Below are 19,736 nucleotides of genomic sequence, written 5' to 3' on the forward strand. Positions count from 1 at the left end.
AGCAGAGTAATGTGGGAGACAGACAAAGGGAAAGAGAGAGAGAAACTGGGCAGTGGTGGTGCACGGCTTTAATCCCAGCACTTGGGAGGCAGAGGCAGGCAGATCTCTGTGAGTTCGAGGCCAGCCTGATCTACAGAGTGAGTTCCAGGACAGTCAGGACCAATACACAGAGAAACCCTGTCTTGAAAAAACAAAAGAAGCATAACAAATAAATAAATAAATGAAAAGCTAATATTGGTGTTCAGATCAAGATCCAAGGTATAAATAGTCTGGTCATTAGCTTTATTTATAACAAATTCAATTATACATGAATCATCCAATAAAAATCTTTTAAAGTCATCTATAATATAAAAGTCTCCACAGAACTACTTGTCATACCTACCAGTTTCTCTGTGATGCCTTTTGTTATTCTGAAACACGGTCGCATTCATTAAGCCAACCTGGACTGGAACTCACTTTGAACTCTAGACAATCCTCTCACCTCAGTGTCCTAAGTGTCCTATTTTACAGGCATGAACCACCATTCCCAGCTCTAATGGATTTTCTAAGCATGGACTCAAACATCTCATTGCTCAGGATACTAAGTTTCACCATTTGAGGCTAAGAAGCAGCTTTACCACTTGGATGTTCAGTGTTGGATGGATTCTGAATAGTACCCAGGGCCTGCCTCTCTCTCTCCCCATCCTCTCTGTTCACCCTCCCCATCCCTTCATCTTGCACCTATCATTAACACACTGAGCAAAATTAGGAGGCAATCCCAAGACCCCATTCTCCACAGTGACTATTTAATGATGTTTCTCCAATAATGTATGGCATTATCCTTTCTATTAGGTGAGGATTAATCTTAATACACTATCAGAAACAATATAACGTTGGTAAAGTTGAAGCTCCAAGGGCAGGAACTAAAAGTCACCATCCTAAGCTTTCGACAGTAGTATTTAAGGGCATTGCTCACACTGAAGAAAGAATGGGTGCAAATCCTTTGCATTCCTCTCTTAAATCACACCAGTGACAAGAACGCACTGGGTAAGACCCAGGGCCAGGCCTCCAGATTCCTTGCTAAATCCCTTCTCGCCTTCTTGAGCACTCTTACCATTGCGCAAACAATCCGCATGGGAAATAACTGAGGTGTGTGACCAGCAGCTGTGACTGCCCAAGATGCAATCACAGCAGACCACCCACAACCCCTGTCTAGACCAGCTTCTACGGCGCCCTGAGTGAGCTCAGAGCTTCCTTTCTCATCCTAGCCTACCGTGACCCACACCCAAGGGACCGTGGACACACAACTTCTGTGTTACATCTCTAAAGCTGGGGTTGGTTTTTCACCGAGCTAAACCTACTGACTGAGACCAAGCAACAGCTTAGCATCGTCCTTAAAGCATGCTGGCCTTCAGTTTGTTTCATGCCTATACATGTATTTAAATTCAATACGGTTTGACACTGATGTGTGGCATCTCCAGAGTCCCTGCTGAAGAGATATTGGAACTCTGGGATCCTTTTTTAATGTCTGATAAGTTTAGTCCTATGCCTACCTCATTTTCAAAAACTGCATTCTACTACCTCTCCACCCTCCAGTGAGGAGGTGTCTGTTCTTCCTTCTTGGAATACTCACGGTAGTCACCTGTTTATATCCATCACATTTCCTCAGTGCTCATGTGCTTTTTTTTTTCTTGCCAATGCTACCCTGCACAGGACCTTTGAAGGTAGAATTCCTGATTTACCATTACATGATTAGCTTCCTTAGGGGCAAGGAACTTCTAAGTAACTCTGTCTCTTAAAATAGCACCTTATTAATTGCTCGAAAGAAGTTGAGATGGAATTACATTCTGATCAATTTCAGAGATGTCAGGGAAATCTGAAAACCTGCCAGAAGGAATTCCTCCATTTCAAGGGGTCTGCCTTGTATTGCCCTTTGCTGGTGGACAAGGCGCATAGGCTATATGCAGATACTACCTCATTTTACATGCGCACCAAGTGAGTACCTGCACGTGGGTCCCTCAGATACCAGGAGATGCTATTCTGCTTAAGCTATTTTAAGCAGTTTCATAAATGACTTTCAGTATTTCCCTTTTGGAATGGGTTTGCTCCTCAATGTGTTGTACTAAAAATGAACTGAAATCTCACGATCCTCACAAAAGAGTTCTTGAGTCTCCTAGCAACACTGAGAGCCGTCTCTGAAGAGGCATCCTTTTTCTTCAAGTGCTGAAGTATGCAACAGTCAAAATTGCATAAAACAAAAGACAGATTATACTTGGTCTCATGTAGGAACTCTGTAAGCTGCTAATATTTCAGTAAGCTAAGTGATAAATTAACTCACAAATTACTCACAGGTTCAGAGTTTGAAAACTAAACCAAATATCAAACCTTATAATTTTATTTAAATTGCTTTTCAGGATTTAATGAAATCAATGGCATAAAAATTCAAGCTCCAAGTCCTTGCAGAGGCCAGTAAGGAGTCCTCAGAACTGGAGTATATAAATAAACAGAGTGATGCCCATCCCACATGGACACTAATTGGAATAACATCTTCCAGCCCTTCTGCTTGCTTTTCTTATCTCCAATTTCTAAATCCTTGGGTCTTTGAAGACTCTCTGTTGCCCAGTCTAACTGAACATCAAAGCGATGTGATGTCATCAAAGAGTATTTTTCAGCCCTTGATGTCGCCTCCTCCTAAGCCCTTAGGAGGTCCGATTCTACAAAGAACGGCACCAGGAGAGCAATGGACGGAGCTGGTGCTCCAAGGGGAGGCAGTGTTCTGAGTGGATGACACATTGTCCCAGCGGACATTAACCTGTCAGCATGGGCGAGCTGCAGTGAGCTCTGCCTTTCAATCATGCAAAGGCAGAAAATGCTGAGGAGATTTAAGGTTGTCTTTGTTTTTTAAGAGAAATAAAGATAAGACTTTTAAATTATGTTGAGTAAGGAAGCTCTTAGAGAAAAATGCGGTTTTTTTGTTTTTTTGGGTTTTTTGTTTTGTTTTGTTTTGTTTTAAAAAAAAGTGGGCAAGCTCTTTACTATAAATATTTGAAGTTGGGAGTCATCACTTTCCAAAACCACAGAAGCAAAAGCTTCAAATAGGAAAATTAAAATGAGAAAGAGTATATTATGTGGTGCCACGAAATCTATGTGGTGTCACAAAATCTCAGGGAACATGAGTTACAGAGGGAAAACGGTGGCTTTCTACTAGAGTATTCTGTAATGCACCACCTTAACCAAATAATCAAAGTCAGTTTCACTAAACCAGAGTGGAAAGCGTGTGCCTGCCTCCTGACTCAAAATATAGCTGCCCGTGACATAATGCATACCAAGTTAAAAATGTACAAGCTAACCATGGAGACAGAAAAACCTGCAAAGTATATTTGCAAGGCCCGGCATGGTGCTCACCTTGAATCCCAGTATTTGGGAGGCAAACTCTGTGAGTTTGAGGCCAGCCTGGTCTACATAGAAGTTCCAGGCCACCAAGGCTACATAGTGAGACTTTATCTCGCAAACCAAAACAAAATAAAAAGTATATTTAGAAAAGAAGTCAACGGAAAAGGTGATGCTCTGTTTGATTACAGCCATATGACTTTCTACAAAAGGAACAATTTAACCCAGTAAAAGAGATGATTAGCGAGGAGGGAGGGATGGAGGGGCGCAGGGGTTTCTTGGAACCACCAAGCTCTTCTTCCTGATGTTGCAATGGTAGAGACACATCATTTGCCCACAGCTGTATGATAAACAGAACCGTAGACTTGGGGTAACGGAAATATGTCACAGGTTCATCCGTCTAACATACGCGGCCAGGAGGTGGTGGCACACACCTTAATCCCAGCTCTAGGGAGACAGAGCCAGACAGATCTCCGTGAGTTTGAGCCATCCTGGTCTGCAAAGTGAGTTCCAGTACAGTCAAGGCTGCTACAGAGAAACCCTGTGTGTGTGTTTGGAGGGGAGGGGAGTGTAACATAGGCATCCTTTAGTCAGGGAATGCTGAAACAGCGAAGACCATGCTGTGTAAAATAAGGCCAAGGTTGCAGTAGGAGAGCTGGCCCCATCCTTCACAGGGAAGCTGACCCTGTCCCATTGCCAGGGGCAAAGTAGTGGCTTGGGTGCAGGAGAGCTGTCCCTGACCCTTGCCTGAGGGGGGCTGTTCCAGTGAAGGCCCAGACTGACCAACTCAACTAACACCCAGGCCCACATCCAGGGTTTTGAGTTAGCAGTCCCCAACATCTGCCACATCAATGACCTGCTAGAGCTCGTGAAGTGACCGATCCTACAGAATGATAAGTCACAGGATCTCCACGACTTGGGCAGGATATCTGAGAGGAGTTTCAGTGAGGGTCCAGTATTTGATGGTGTACCAGAAGCCATAGGCCTCGAACCAGACCAATAACACACTGCAATGAACATTTCCAAGTAAAGCTGTTTGGGCAAAAAGGTATACTGTGTGACACTCGGCAGCTCCCAATGCCACAACAACAGTTGAATATGTGATGGAAAGGAGGGCAAGGAGAATCGAACTGATATGTAGATATACACACACATACACATTTATATCTACACATATATTTTTTTTAATTTTTTTATTTTATTTTGTGGGAGAGGCTACAAGGGTTTAGGGCAGACGTGGAAGGACTGGGAAATGAGTGGTATTGGGGTGCATGCTGTGAGATTCCCAAAGAATCAATTAATAAAAATTACGTTTAAAAAAAAAAGCCCAAGGTATAAGGGAATTCCTTGTACTTCATATTCAATTTTGCTTTGTATTTCCAACAGTTCTTAAAATGTAATCTATTTTTGAAATGTACATTTGTAATTAAAGAACTACAGAAATATAAATTAAAGCAATGTGACATTGTATTCCACATACAACACGGGCGGTGTTTAAAAAACAACTGCCACGCATAAAGGTTCACACCTAGAATCCCCGCATTTGGAAGCTCAAAGAGTTTGAGGCTAGCCTAGGCTTCATACCAAGTTCAGGGAGAGCCTGAGCTACGCAGGGAGATTCAGTCTCAAAACCCAAGAGCCGAAATTGTAGCTCAATGGTAGGGCAATGGCGGTGCTCATCATGCGCAAAGCTCTGTGTTTGATTCCCAGCACCACAAAAAACAAAACCCAAAAGGTTTTTAATAAAAGCCAAGACTAATATGTACATGTAACCAACCGTCTTGTTACATAAGAAACACAGAGCCAATGCAAAGACAAAAGCCAAGAGATCAGAGCTAAAAGTCTTACCCGCCTGCTGCAGCTAGCCTCTTCAGCCAAGAGACCTCCTCTCCGAATGAGACCTACTTCCTGTCTGTTTGTCTTTATCTTCCTGTCTGTTTGTCTTTGTCTTTCTGTTCTGCCTTCTCATTGGTTGTAAAACCAACCACATGACTGCCTCGTCACTGCCTATCTGTATTGACCTCCAGGTCTTCTATGGTTGGTATTGAGATTAAAGGCGTGTGTCTCCAATGCTGGCTGTATCCTTGAACACACAGAGATCTACCTAGTTCTGCCTACCAAGTGCTGGGATTAAAGGCGTGCACCACCAACACCCAGCTTTTGCTATGGCTCTAATAGCTCTGACCCCCAGGCAACTTTATTTATTAACATACAATTAAAATCACATTTCAGTACAAATAAAATACCACCATACTAATAAAACATTAAAAACTGTGAGACAGTGAAAGTGAAGTACTACCTCCTATCTTGGAAACAACAAGAGACCTGGGAAACGGGTTTGCACATTTTTTAGGAACTGTGGCTAAACTCCTATAGTGAAGATTTCAGTGTGCAAGGACATGATTGACCAAGGACGTTATTCCCTGGAGTTCTACAAAGCAAGAAAACATCTGAAAGCAATCGCATTGCTCAAAAAAACGAGCAGGAAAGTTGGGTAATAAACCCAAGATCATCTACCAAGATAAGGATCTACAGCAAATACACCAGGTGGAAGCAGTCTCCTCCAACAAAAAAAGAAACCTAACCAGATTTGGTTTGAGGTGGTAAAATTGGATCTCACTTACATTAATAAAAGTATAGCTAAATATTGTCCTTTGGAGGGGGCGGGAGGGGGGAGAACAAGGGAATCCGTGGCAGACATGTAAAATTAAATTAAATTATTAAAAAATATATATATTGTCCTTTGGATTCCATTTCATTTACCTAATCATTTAGTCAAATCAGATCATTCAAAAAGAACATGGCTTTAAGTACACAATGTATAAAAACAGAACACTCATACTAAACACTTGGAGAACGAGACTATTGAATGCTCCCACAATTTGAGTGTAAACGTGCTGTTTTGTGACATGGAAATACAGCCTTTAAGGCAAGGATTTGAGCTGAGCACTGGAGGAAGAGTCACCTTGATTCTCCATCTTGTGCAGGCAGAGAAGAGAAGATCCCTGCCTCCAAGCCAGAGAGAGGCCCCTCAGTATAAACCAAAATGGCTGCCTCCCTGGCCCCAGCTCTCTCAGCTGCAGATCTGTGAGAAAACAAGTTTCTTCACTTAAGCCATCCTCTTTGGTATCCTGTTATAGCATCCGGGAGGAACGAATACGGGCTGAGTGCCGCAGAAAGATCCATGGAACACGTGAGCTGTTTATTACAACAAAAACTCCCAAGTCTGATCTAAACATACTGAGAACTCACAAACCAAACCAATGCATCATTAGGACCATCTAAGATGGTCCCTCCAGATAAGCAGGAGATAATTTATGTCCGCAAAGGTATAGAGGAACTTGATTAATTTTATTAAATTATACTTTATTAATTTCCTGTAAGTCAGGCATCATTCAGAGGCTGTGAATTATTTGATTCGTCCCTTATAAATCCCGCAGAATAGACACTACAGGCAATGACACCACATGTTTCTCACAGGAAATCGGGTTGATACCAAATAACACTGTCACTTTATTAACGCTAACAGATAATGCAGAGGGCCACAACAGAAGGCAATAGGAGCCCTGGTAGAAGGAAAAATGATGAAATAAAGCCCAAGAATTCAGGAACAGGAAACAAAAATACTGCTTAAGATACCTTTGTACCTACAACAGTTTAAAATGAGTAAGGTACAAGTCATCAGTGGTTTTAAAGATGGGCTAGACAACCATTTCTGATGCGACTCACCCCTGCAGGTACATCCTCTACCAAGCACTTACACTCTAGGATTCTTCCTCGGCTCCCCTCTTTATTCGGTCACTTCTTCCAAAGACCATCTCTTATACCCATATATGGACTGAACTAGGAGGTGTCTGCTCAGATTGAACCAGGTGTACTCTGGTTCAATGAGAATACCACCATGAGCATTTATCACACTGTCTCAGGCCGGGGCCTTGCCACTCTCTACCCTCAGTGACCATTTCACTTCTGACTTTTAAAGCCATGGGCCACGAAAATCATTGACCATCACTGGTCTTTCAGCACAGCAGATTTCCAGACGAGCAGACAGAAGTCAGCAGCGAATGACATTGTGTGTCACTGAGGAGACACAAGGAATGTGTGGAAGTGTATGTGTCTTCTGCTTTTGCCTATAGCGCCAAGTAAAGTCTGACCACTGGTGGCTCATGTGGAGATTTAAAAGATCAAGTCGTGTAGAATTTGAGCAGTGGCACATCGGGTCTCTTCTTTATCTGGGTGCAAAGAGGGGCTATCAGTTGAAATCCACAACTACATAACGTATTCTGCAGTCTAATCAATCAAGAAAGCACTTGGTGCAGCAGAATAAAAGAGCAACCGGCCAATTTTGGATGTCTAGAGATAAGCAGATCACAAATCTGAGGTACTGAGAGCAGGAGGAGGAGGAGAAAGAGAGCTCACTGGTACAAAGTATGCTTGAATTAGAGAAGGGGAACGGAGGGTCCACTACAGAGGAAAGGTGGTACATTTCAAAACGAGGGGGACAAGTAACAAGATAAGTGCAATTGGAAGGGGGTGCGAATGAGTCCACTCTCTACTAAAAATGGAAGACTGCAGTGAAACTTCCTGGTCTAGGGTCCCCAGAAGGAATACACAGTCAAACTCCCTGATCTGCTGTCCCTAGAAAAATAACCCAGAAGATACAACGGGTGGACTGAGGTGCAGAACACACCATGTTAGTTCACTTTCCTACCTCTTACGAGAGTGCATCTAACCTGTCACCTCCTCCCTCAAGCATTCCCGGTCCCCATAGGCAATGAGTGTCAACTGCTTTCTCCTCCTCTTAAACAATTCCTTCGTTCTAGGTAATTGTTCGTCCTTCCCTGAAGCACATATTTTCACATACTTACCCGTACCCCGGAGCCACATCACCAGAGGATACGTCCTAAAATCTCCCTCAATCATCTCTGGACATAGCAAGTACATAAAGCTGCTAAACTGGCAGTGGGAAGGGGGATTTGAACCGAGGCAGGTGAAATAAAGCGAGGCTATTTGAAAGAGGGATCGGGATGAAAGTGGGGACCCTCAGACCTTCCTGGAAAAGCAGGAGGCTGCAGACCTGGGAAGACCGTGAGGACATGGAGAAATGACCAGTACAAGCAAGCCGGGTCATATGCTTAGACACAGACAGAACACTTGTTATTTTAAGGAAATGTTAGCAAACCTGGGAAGAAATGAACATGTATTTACTTTACATACAACTATTTAACACGAGAGGTGTTGAGAAAACTTTTATGGCAAGTTATTCTGGAAGAGATGAAGAAAAGTTGCTTGTTTTTGAGGTGTCCCCAGGAAATGAAGCAAAAGGAAAGTAAGCACTCAGGCAGGGCCTCACTCCAAAATCTAGTCATTCTCAAAATAGTAGCACAAGAGCAAAACATCGGGGTTTTGACGGTTGTTGTTTTTCGTCTCATATCACCTGGGCTGGCCTTGAACTCACACACACAGCCTAGAGTGACTTTATGATCTTACACTCCAGAGACTCCCGCCTCCACCTCCTAAGAACTGGAACTACAGGCGTGCCCCATCACACCCCATTTATGCTTTGCTGGGGATTGAACCCAGGGCATTGCACATGCTAGATAAACATTCTACCAACTCTACACTCCCAGCCCTTGCTCTGGACTTTCACAATTCCCTTTGTAGTCCATGCTGGTCATGGACTCAGGGAAATCTCGCAAAATTGAAATTTTGTTTAAAAAATAAATAAATGTTTCTTAGCTTTCAAACATCTCCCATGTTTATTTAGTTTCTTGGGAAGAGGCGTTAAAATGACTCTAATGTCAACTGTTATAAAGAATTCACTTAGGAGCCTGCTTTTAGAGAAATGTCAACCATGTCCTGAAGGTTACTGCTTTGTATTTTTGTTTTTTTTAAATTTATTTATTTTAACTTTATTTTATGAACATTGATGTAAAGGTGTCAGATCTCCTGGAACTGGAGTTACAGACAGTTGTGAGCTGCCCTGTGGGTGCTGGGAATTGAACCCTGGACCTCTGGAAGAACAGCCAGTGCTCTTAACCGCTGAGCCATCTCTCCAGCCCCCCCCCTTTTTTTTTTTTTTGAGACAGGATTTCTTTGTATAACAGCCCTGGTTGTCCTGGAACTCACTGGTAGATCATACTGACCTTGAACTCACAGAAATCCACCTGCCACTGCCTCCCTAAATAAATAAATAAATAAATAAATAAATAAATAAATAAATAAAGGGGTGTGCCACTCCCGGCATGGAGTTAGGTCATACCATCATCCATACAGTTAAAAAAAACACAATAAAAGAGAAGAAACAGCAGCCCAATCAACTGGAGACAAACCCTTCCTCTGCACCCCTCCTCGCCATGGCCACCTTGCCAAAACAAAAGGCCGACGGGGCTGATAAAAGAGACGAGGTCAAACTAAGGGACCTGCCACCCCAAAAGACCTGAAGGGTTGTCTGCTGCACCAACCAGAGCCCAAGCGTCAGGAGGCCCCTGCCTTGATGGGAGAGAAGACGCCTGAAGAAGCTGATGGGAGTCAATGATACAGAACGTGGAGATGCCAAAACGGACCAGCCACAGAAAGCCGCCAGTGCCGCAGCGCCTTGTGAAATGCATGCATTTATAACCGTGTGCATCCTAATAGTATTTATAACCGTGTGCATCCTATGGAAATACTATTTTTTAATCAAGTTTTGTAACAATCACCAACTCTGTTTTACTTTTTTTTTTTTTTCTGGCAGCACACAGACACCATTCCTTGTTCTTCGGGGGTAACATATGTTACTAACAGAATGTCTCCCGTGCCAGACAATTTGATAACGTTCTTAGCTCCCAGGCCTCGGAAGCTGGCTCACCTAGCCACCTTGGCACAGAATGCCTCTTCCAGTGTGGGAGAACTCAAAGAGTGGTTTTATGTCCTCCTTTCTTCCTCCACCATCAACACAGCCTTAACTCCCTTAAAATCAGAAACCTGCTAGGGCCTGAACTGGGTTTGCGCAATGTCAGGCAATCTGCGCTCGCCCTGCAGTGATCCCGCTGAGATATCCCTCAGCAAGGCGGCAGTCCCCTTTTCTAGAAGAACGTGGATCTTCAGATTGATAACTCTGGCATTTTCATTTAACTTCCCGAAAGTCGGGGTCTGTTTTCGAAAACTATTGCACAATGTGCTTATGTGAAAGGTCAGCCATCACCCGAAACTTCCCTTTTAGAGCATCCTGTGAAGACTTCGCTGGATTTTACAGTGACTTCAAAGACAACAAGAAGGAAATTAAACCAACCAGCAACCCACATATTAAAGTGACTAATAAGGACAAGCAGAATGTTGTAGTTTAGTCCCAATACTGCGGAGTTGCCGCTGGTGGAAGATCACAGAGAAGTCAGGCCCGTGCCAAAACAAAGCTGTGATCTATGCTCTTGGGATCGATTCCTTCCTGTTTCACCAACCTGTGCCAACCGTCTTGCCAGGAAGTTCCTCTGGGATTAGTAATGCTTAGAAAGTCACCTGACTGACCCGGCTTTTCTACCAGAGAAGAATGGAAGGGGGGTGGGGGCTGGGCTGGGCTGGGCTGGGTGCAGTGGCACACACACACACACGCAGTCCTGGTACACACATGCAATCCCTGAACTTCAGAGGCCGAGACTCGAACATCAGGAGTTTGAGGTCAGCCTGGGCCATACCAGGAATTTCAGGTCACACCAAGCTGAACAGAGACCTGTCCTGAGGAAGAGGAGGGAGGGAAGGAGATGAGGTAGATTGGCAGGGGAGTGGTTAAATTTGCTAATATAATTACTTCAATTAGTCCTTTATATGTTGCTGTGGGGAAGAAGAAATCACTCATAGGGAAGTAGAAATTATGAGGGTGGGGGTTGCTATATTTTAGTTGTTCAATTATCACTTCTATCTGCTGAGATAAGAAAGTTAATAGACAAATTAGCAACAATAAGAACTAGCACCAGGGTACTTTGGCATTTTATAAACAGCAGGGGTTGACACCCCACACCAAGGAGAATCGAATATCCGGTACCCAGGAAGTACGGTGGGATGGAAACAACCATCTTTTGCAAGGGAAGGTGACTTTTCCAGACAGGGTCTCACTGTGTAGCTCAAATTGACCTCGAACTTGAGACCCTCCTACCTTAGACCCTGGGTGCCAAGACTGTAGCTGTACACCACAATACCCAGCTCGAAACTGTCATCTTAATAAACAGGAAGAGGACTCGTTAAATGCTTTGCACTTTTCAAAATGCTCAATAGCAGAGGTTCTCAACCTGGGGGTCAAGCGACCCTTTCACAGGGGTTGCCTAAGACCATCTGCATATCAGATATTTGCATTACAATTCATAACAGTAGCAAAATTACAGTTATGAAGTAGCAGTAAAAATAATGTTATAATTGGGGATCACCGCAACATGAGGAACTGTATTATCAAAGCACTGTATGTAGCATTAGGAAGGTTGAGAACCACTAATCTAGAGGTGAACTCTGAATTCTCACTAACAACTCCATGACAGAGATATTCATGGTATCTCCATGTGACAAAGCATCGGAGGCATTGAGACGTAGCTTAACTTCTAATGCAGCAAAATACAAATCAATGTGGTTACCTACATCTCAGCCACAGTGAACCCATATGGAGGAGAAGACAGAACAGGGCTCCTCTGCTGCAATCAACTTTCAGGGAGACAGTGAAAGTGGTTCCATCTCCCAAATCACTAGAAAATGCCAAGTCCACCATCAGAAACCCTCCTGATCTGCAAGGTGGGGGAGGGGTAGAAATATGCACGAACCCTCTTCCACACTAAGCTTCTTTTTTAACCGATACTTTATTTTTAATTGTGTGCATGCATACACGTGAGTGAGTGATTTGAGTGTGTGGGGGGTTTGTACATGTGAATGAATGATGTGAGTATGAGTTTGTGTACCTGACTGCAGTACCCACAAAGGCCAGAAGAGGGTATCGCATGCCCTGGAGGTGGGGTTACAGGTAGTCATGAGCCACACAGACATGGATACTGGGACCTGAACTTGAGTCCTCTGAAACAGCAGTGCCCATTTTTAACTGCTGAGCCATCTCCCCAACCCCTACACTAAACTTCCAAGTAGTACTTCAGGCAGAGTACAGTGGTTCAGAGTCCAAGTGGATTGTTCTTTTTAGTAGAGAAATAAATAGAGGACTGGAAATACTGTTGTCAAATTTGGTATACACACACACATACATACACACACACACAAACACACACACACACACACACACACACACACACACACACACACAGCTTTGTCTGCGTCACTTTGGACAAGCTGCCTCTCTGGGCCTCAGGGCATAAAGGCGCTGAACTAAAGTATCTATTTCAGAATTAAATGTGCTCTAAGTGTAGTCCATCAATCGACCAAAAAGACACCTGCCATCGTCCCTTTCTACCTCCTGCCATCAGCATGACAACAGCTTAGCAGCTCAGACTCTACAACAACCTGAATCACGGAAGCAACTTACCCAATGAACAGTTAGAGCTGCAAGGTCAGATGTGAGTTCAAACTCAAAGTTAGCTTATAAAATTGTCCGTAAGCAATTTATAGCCTCATGGTGACTAGATGTTTTCACATTTAACATGAAAATAAATAATAATAATGCCATGTAGGCACAGTGGTATTTTCCTAGATCCCAGCACTCAGGAGGCTGAGCCAGGAGGATCACCATATATCTGAGACTAGCCTAGTCTATATTTGTGCGTTCAAGGCCAACCTGGGCTGTGCAGTGAGACCTGTGTTGGAAAATGGACAAATAAATTGTAATAATGCCTACATCACTATAGGATCAAATAAAATAATGCACACAAGACTAGACCAACTCTGAAGAGTTGGCTCAGTGGTTAAGAACACATATTGTTGTGGAATATTAGTTGAAGATGTATTACATGTGTTTATGCTGTAGACATTTGTTCAATGATGCAAAGATGTGTTGCATTCTTTTATGTTGTATTTGTTTAACTCTGTGAAGCTGTGTGACTTTGCCTGTTTGAAAAACCTGATTGGTCTAATAAAGGGCTGAATGGCCAATAGCTAGGCAGGAGAGAGAACTAGGCAGGGCTGGCATGCAGAGAGAATAAATAGAAGGAGAAATCTGGGAAGGGAAGATGGAGGAATGAGAACAGGAGGAGGAGAGAACATCAGGGGCCAGCCACCCAGCTACATAGCAAGCCACAGAGTAGGAAGTGAAGAAAGGTATATAGAATAGAGGAAGATAAAAGCCCAGAGGCAAAAGATAGACGGGATAATTTTTTTTTTTTTTTTTTTTTTTTTTTTTTTTTTTTTTTTGGCTTTTCGAGACAGGGTTTCTCTGTGTAGCTTTGCGCCTTTCCTGAGACTCACTTGGTAGCCCAGGCTGGCCTCGAACTCACAGAGATCCGCCTGGCTCTGCCTCCCGAGTGCTGGGATTAAAGGCGTGCGCCACCACCACCCGGCGTAGACGGGATAATTTAAGAAAAGCTGGCTAGAAACAAGCCAAGCTAAGGCCGGGTATTCATAAGTAGGAATAAGTCTCCCTGTGATTTGTTTGGGAGCTGGGTGGTGCGCCCCCTAAAAAGTAAAGAATGAAAACAACCAACAACACACAGCCATATCTTACGATGTTGTTCCAGAGGCCCAGAGTTCCATTCCCAGCATATTTGTCAGGCAGCTTAGAACTGCCTGGGACTTTACCTCCAGGTATCCAATGCTTCCAAACTCTCAGGCACATACACTCACACACAGACACATAGTTAGAAAAAATATTCAAAGGATAAGCTCCAACACAAACCGGTGTTCTCTCCTCAATAAACAGAGGGCAGTAGACAATACGCTGTCATCTTAAAAGCCTGTCTCAGGTGGGAATTATAGCTTAGTTAGCAACGGACTTGTCTAGCAGGCAGGAAACCCTGGGTTAGATCTCCACCATGCCATAAACTGGACACGGTGGTGCATGCCTATAATATATGTCTTAGTCAGGGTTTCTATTGCTGCAATGAAACACCATGACCAAAAAGCAACTTGGGGAGGAAAGATTCTACTTGGCTTTCGCTTCCACAGCACTATTCATCACTGAAGGGAGTCAGGACAGGAACTCAAACAGGGAAGGGACCTGGAGGCAGGAAATGAGCAGAGGCCATGGAAGAGTGCTGCTTACTGGCTTGTTCCACATGGCTTGCTCAGTCTGTCTTCTTGTACAACACAGGACCACTAGCCTAGGGATGGCCCCACTCACAATGGGCTGAGCCCTCCCCCATCAATCACTAATTAAGAAAATGCCTTACAGCCATATCTTACACAGGCATTCTCTCAATGCTCCCTCCTTTCAGATAACTCTAAATTGTGTGTCAAGTTGACATAATATTAGCCAGCACAATATATAACAAATGAATGGACCAAACCCATCCCTCCTATTAGGATACAGACCCCTCTGGGTCTTATACATAACACTTAGTACTAGGGTTTTCCAAACAGAAAGAACTCAACATTTATTAGGAAAAGGAACAACACTAAAATGTATCCACTAGTTTTGATGATCACTAGGTCCACTCCAGCTTAGCTCTGTGGATGTAGACTGGGATACATCTGAGGAGAATGACTAGAGGGTCCAAGGAGAAATCTAAGTGACTACTATTTTGAGGAACATGGCCTCCAAGAAGAGGACAAAAACAGTAGACAGATTGAGATCCTGTCCAAGTAAAGGTTGCTTGAAATGAGAAATGTCCAACATGCTTGTCAGTCAATAGGGAAGACAGGAAAATAGAGTAAAAAGGGAAACATGCCGTAGCACGCTCAGACTTAAGGATGAAAACCTCAGAGAAACAAAACCCTGGAAACACAGGGTAAGACACCCGAAAGACTGGAAATTTACGCAGTACGATTACAGCTAAGTTTACAACGGGGTACAAGAAATTAAAGAAGAAAATGTCTCCCCCCCCCCCCGCCCCCGAACGGTGGCTTCATTTCTATCCCCCGAAGCCCACCGCAACACCTCAGCAAAAAATACACATTCGTTCCTTCAAACCTCTGCAGGAATTGAGATTGCTTGTAACAAATATTTAATAGAGAATTTAGAATCCGGGAATACGGAAAACGCAAAGAACCATGGGAAGAAAGGCAGGCAAGGAGCACGCAGATATAAGCGGGGCTGAACTGGATTGAGACCCTCCCTCTCCCAATCCCTCACAAAGACCCTCTCTTGAAAGGCTGCATTGATGTTTCGACTCTGACCACTGACTGTAGCCCTTTCTTATCTAAGCAGTACACTGTCTTCCCTTTGGTCCCCACTACACAGCTGCTAATTTCAAACGAGTCTGACAAAACAAATGCAATGCATTATGGGTAAAAGTAGAATGGTTGCCATGGTGAATATTTTTTTTATCACCTTCATGAAATGCTATGTATATCACTCCATTTTAGGAAATCTCCTTGCCTCCTTGCTCATAAAAATCTTAGCCCACTTCTCTTCCGTTTTCATTAACATAAGCCTAGAAAGAAGCTACTTGGCAAAAGCAGTAAGAAAACATTGGAATGAAATAAGAAACTTAACAAATGGACATACCAAAATCAGTACATAGTGTTTCTTTTGCCTTATTAAAAAAAAATAGTAAATTGGTACAGAAAAGGTCACTTACATTCTGTGATACACATGTCTAAATTGCTATTGTTTTAGCTGCTTTAATCATGGTATAAATGCCTTCCCAATGTCCCAAAGTGAATTCAAACTCCTCCTCTTCCATAACGAGGGTCACTGCATCCTGCTTATTTGGCACTTCTCCACAAATGCATTTCTTTTCCTCCATGGGCAAGTTTAAGGCAGTAATTTGTGTGCACACATTTTATTTTTTCTGTCTTCCATGTAAAATGTGTAATGTTCATAACCATCAAATAAGGGTTGCTGACATATTTTTGTATGCATGTAACAATTGCTCTGACGATTAAAAGAAACTGAATAAGAAACAAGAGACTTTATTTAGCTCACTGCCAACAGAAAATACTATGTGACATGCATAATTATATGAAAGGTAAAACCACAAGAACAATCCAAAGCCATACTCCGTTAATTTTGATGACACACTGCTTTGTGCATTTTCAAAGCAGGTGTTCATCCTAGGGCTGACTATAGAAGTATCACTTTGCATTCTAGATCTATGCTGGCCAGTATGGTAACTGCCAGCTACTTCTGGACAAGTGCCTAATGCAAGCTGAAATGAGCTATAAATAGAGACACTAAGCAAATTTCAAAGACTACATGGAACATAAATATTTACTATCTCAATTAACATGTTTAATTAATCATATATGAAATGTGTTTTATATAAACCAGATTAAAAGTTATTCTCAATTAACTTCCTCTTTTCTTTTTAGATATGGCTGAAAGAAAATTTCTAATAGCATATGTAATATGCATTCCCATTTCCATTGCACAGCACTGTCTGAAATCATGGCCACAGTGAATTGGATGCAAGCTTTGATTCCAATAATTTTAAATGATAGATGTCCTTCTTATCCCAAAGCTATTAAGAGAATAGATTCAAATAAAATTGTTTTTCAAAAACAAGGAACCCTGAGTGGTGGCCCATTCCTGCAGGCACAGAATTCCAGAAGCTGTGATTGGCTGGTTGCAGGAATGTCAACTCCAACCTGGTCTACACACTGAGACCACATAAAAGAAACAGAACAGAACCAGGGTATATTCACTTCTCTATCCCAGACTCAATGGTTTTTATTTTGTTTTGTTTGTTTTCTGTTTTCTGTTTTTTTTTCAAGACAAGATTTCTCTGTGTAACAGCCAACTCACTCTGTAGACCAGGCTGGCCTTAAACAGAGATCCACCTGCTTCTGCCTCTGAGTGCTGGGATTAAAGGCGGGCGCCACCACCGCCCAGCTCTAGATTGGTTTGAACTGATCACGTTTGCAGTGAACAAGTAGAGTCTCCTCAGTTCTTACTGCAACACTACTCCGGCACAAAACAAGGTGAAAGTTTATGTCTAGCCTACTTGAAAACATGGGGACTTCCTGGTTTTCAAATTCAAAACATTCTTTACTGAAAGTCTGAAGACACTGGTGACATTCTTCACTCTAAGGACTTGGCAAAGATAGGACTCATGGCATTTGGCTCCCAGCTTCTGGGTATCCCTTAGCAGTCCTTGACAGAGGGTCATCTGTGATTCAAGGCATCTATCTGTTCTTCAGGAAACCTGGAAAGCACACTTGTGTCTTCAGAAGGTGCAACAGTATCCACGTGTCTCTTTCCTTCTGGTAGTCTAAACATCTTTCACGACAGGGAAATGGACTTGTTTCCAAAGACATCTGTATTTCCTCATTATGTACATGTTAGTTCACTTAACTGTGCCAAACCTTTTTCTCAAACACTGAAGAACAGACACTGGAACCCTGACACTGATAACAATAAAACCCCCAAACAGACCGCCATGGTTAAAGAACACACACTGAACCCGGACACTGATAACAATAAGCCCCCCAAAACAGACCACCATGGTTTCCCTTCCTTCCGTCCTACAAGGGAGCGGGAAGCAGTCTTCTCCAAGCACCCTCTCAATTATAACCAACTGCAAACACAGCTTGACTCCAGTCCAGCGCTTCCGGGATTGCGCTCTAACCTAGCTAACCCCTTATTCCAAATCAAAATGGCTGAGGTGAAAAGAGGAAGGTTCCAGAAACAAGCCGGAAAGCATCAGAGATACACTGTTCCCTTCTTGGCCTCCTCCATAGTTACCTCCTCCGCCTTCATCATCTGCTTGTTACTCAATGGAAAACCAGTTTAACTTTGCCCTCCATTAGCCAGGAGTCAGTATGGGCTAGGAAAAGTAAATCTGCAGAAAACAGGAGTAACAGAGTCCCGAAGAACCATGAAGCTGGTTCCAGCTTCCTGAAGAAATCGTATCACTGTGCCAAGGGGAGCACCCACACTCCTCAGTTCCTCCATCTGTAATTGCAACCCAATTTAGAAATTACGTAGAAAAGAAAGAGAAGTTGGAAAGCTTCCTCCTGTTTTTTCTCCAGTCTCTAGGAGATGATCTAACTCCAGAGACACCGTGGTAGATTTCTATGATCCCATCACTCCGGAGAGGTGAGGCCTAACAAAACCCTGTGAATAAGGAAATAGAAAACATCTTTCGTACATGTGTATACATGTGTGTATGGGTACACATGTGTATGCAGATATATATGTATGTGGGGGTCAAAGGACAATCAGGCACCATCCACCTTGGCTTTTTTGAGACAGTCTCTTGGCCTGGGAGCCCACCATGTAGGCTAGGCCAGTCAAGAAGCGGCCAATATTCCTGTCCTAGCCTCCTTAGTGCTGTGATTCTAAGTCCACGCCACTACATCGGCTGTTTATGAGTTCTGGGGACTCAACTCAGGTCCTCATGCTCGCATGTCAAGCACTTTTACTGACTGTGTTCTCGTTTTCCCTCTCTCTCTCTCTCTCTCTCTCTCTCTCTCTCTCTCTCTCTCTCCAGCTTCAAGAAGAAAATCCAAATATAAAAACCAATCTAACCATCATTTTAGAGCCGTGGTTCTCAACCTTCCTAGTGCTGTGACCCTTTAATATAGTTCCTCGTGTTGTGATGAACCCCAACCATAAAATCATTTCATTGCTACTTCATAACTGTAATTTTGCTATGATTATGAACAGTAACGTACATATCTGATAATGCAGGGTGTCTGATATGCAACCCCAAAGGGGTCCAGACCCACAGGTTGAGAACCACTGTTTTAGACTATTGGATTTCTTTTCCTAAGGAGTGGGTATAAGTTAGACGAAAACCAAGAAGCCACGGAAGGTTCTAAGTTCGTTCTGGTTAGCTGCTACCTGTTTGCTGGTTATTATTTCAGCATTCACATCCATGACTTTCTGACCAGTGAACAAACACAGTCAATAGCCCCAGCTTAAGTCTTTCCTTTATTTACTCATGAAAAGATAAGTTCTCACCTGATAATGGCTTGTGTGTGGACTGGGGAAACGTGGCAGCCAGTGGAGGAAAAGAACAGACTAGAAACAGAATCCAAAAGTTTGGGCTGCAGTAGAAACTGACTCCTTCCATTCCTGACCACCCAGGCAGAGCTGACCCAGAGCTGGCCAGGTGGGAGACCCGGCCCGGCCTCCCTCAGCTCTTCCACCCACCACCTCTGACCTTCAAACACTCTTTCTACTCTAGGTCCTTCCCAAGTGTCTTGCAGACCTTCCCGCACATAGCCAGTGAATGTGCACAGTTCCAATGTCAACTGGTGAGGGCCTAAACAGTACCTTATCTCGTGAAAGAATCAGTCTGGCGAGAAAAAAAAACAGTCACAATAAGGTGTGCCTGGTGTTAAAGGGATCGGCCTGGAGCACAGGG

At 43.3% G+C, this 19,736-nt stretch overlaps 1 protein-coding gene across 2 annotated transcripts in view; it reads right to left on the reverse strand.

Moving 5' to 3' along the window:
• The window catches only part of Cxadr (CXADR Ig-like cell adhesion molecule), a 56,751-nt gene that overhangs the window by 28,936 nt on the left and 8,079 nt on the right, over positions 1-19,736 (reverse strand). The gene's annotated exons all lie outside the window — the stretch shown is intronic.

This window comes from Peromyscus eremicus, chromosome 12, assembly GCF_949786415.1.
Source record: "Peromyscus eremicus chromosome 12, PerEre_H2_v1, whole genome shotgun sequence".
Classification (NCBI taxonomy): domain Eukaryota; kingdom Metazoa; phylum Chordata; class Mammalia; order Rodentia; family Cricetidae; genus Peromyscus; species Peromyscus eremicus.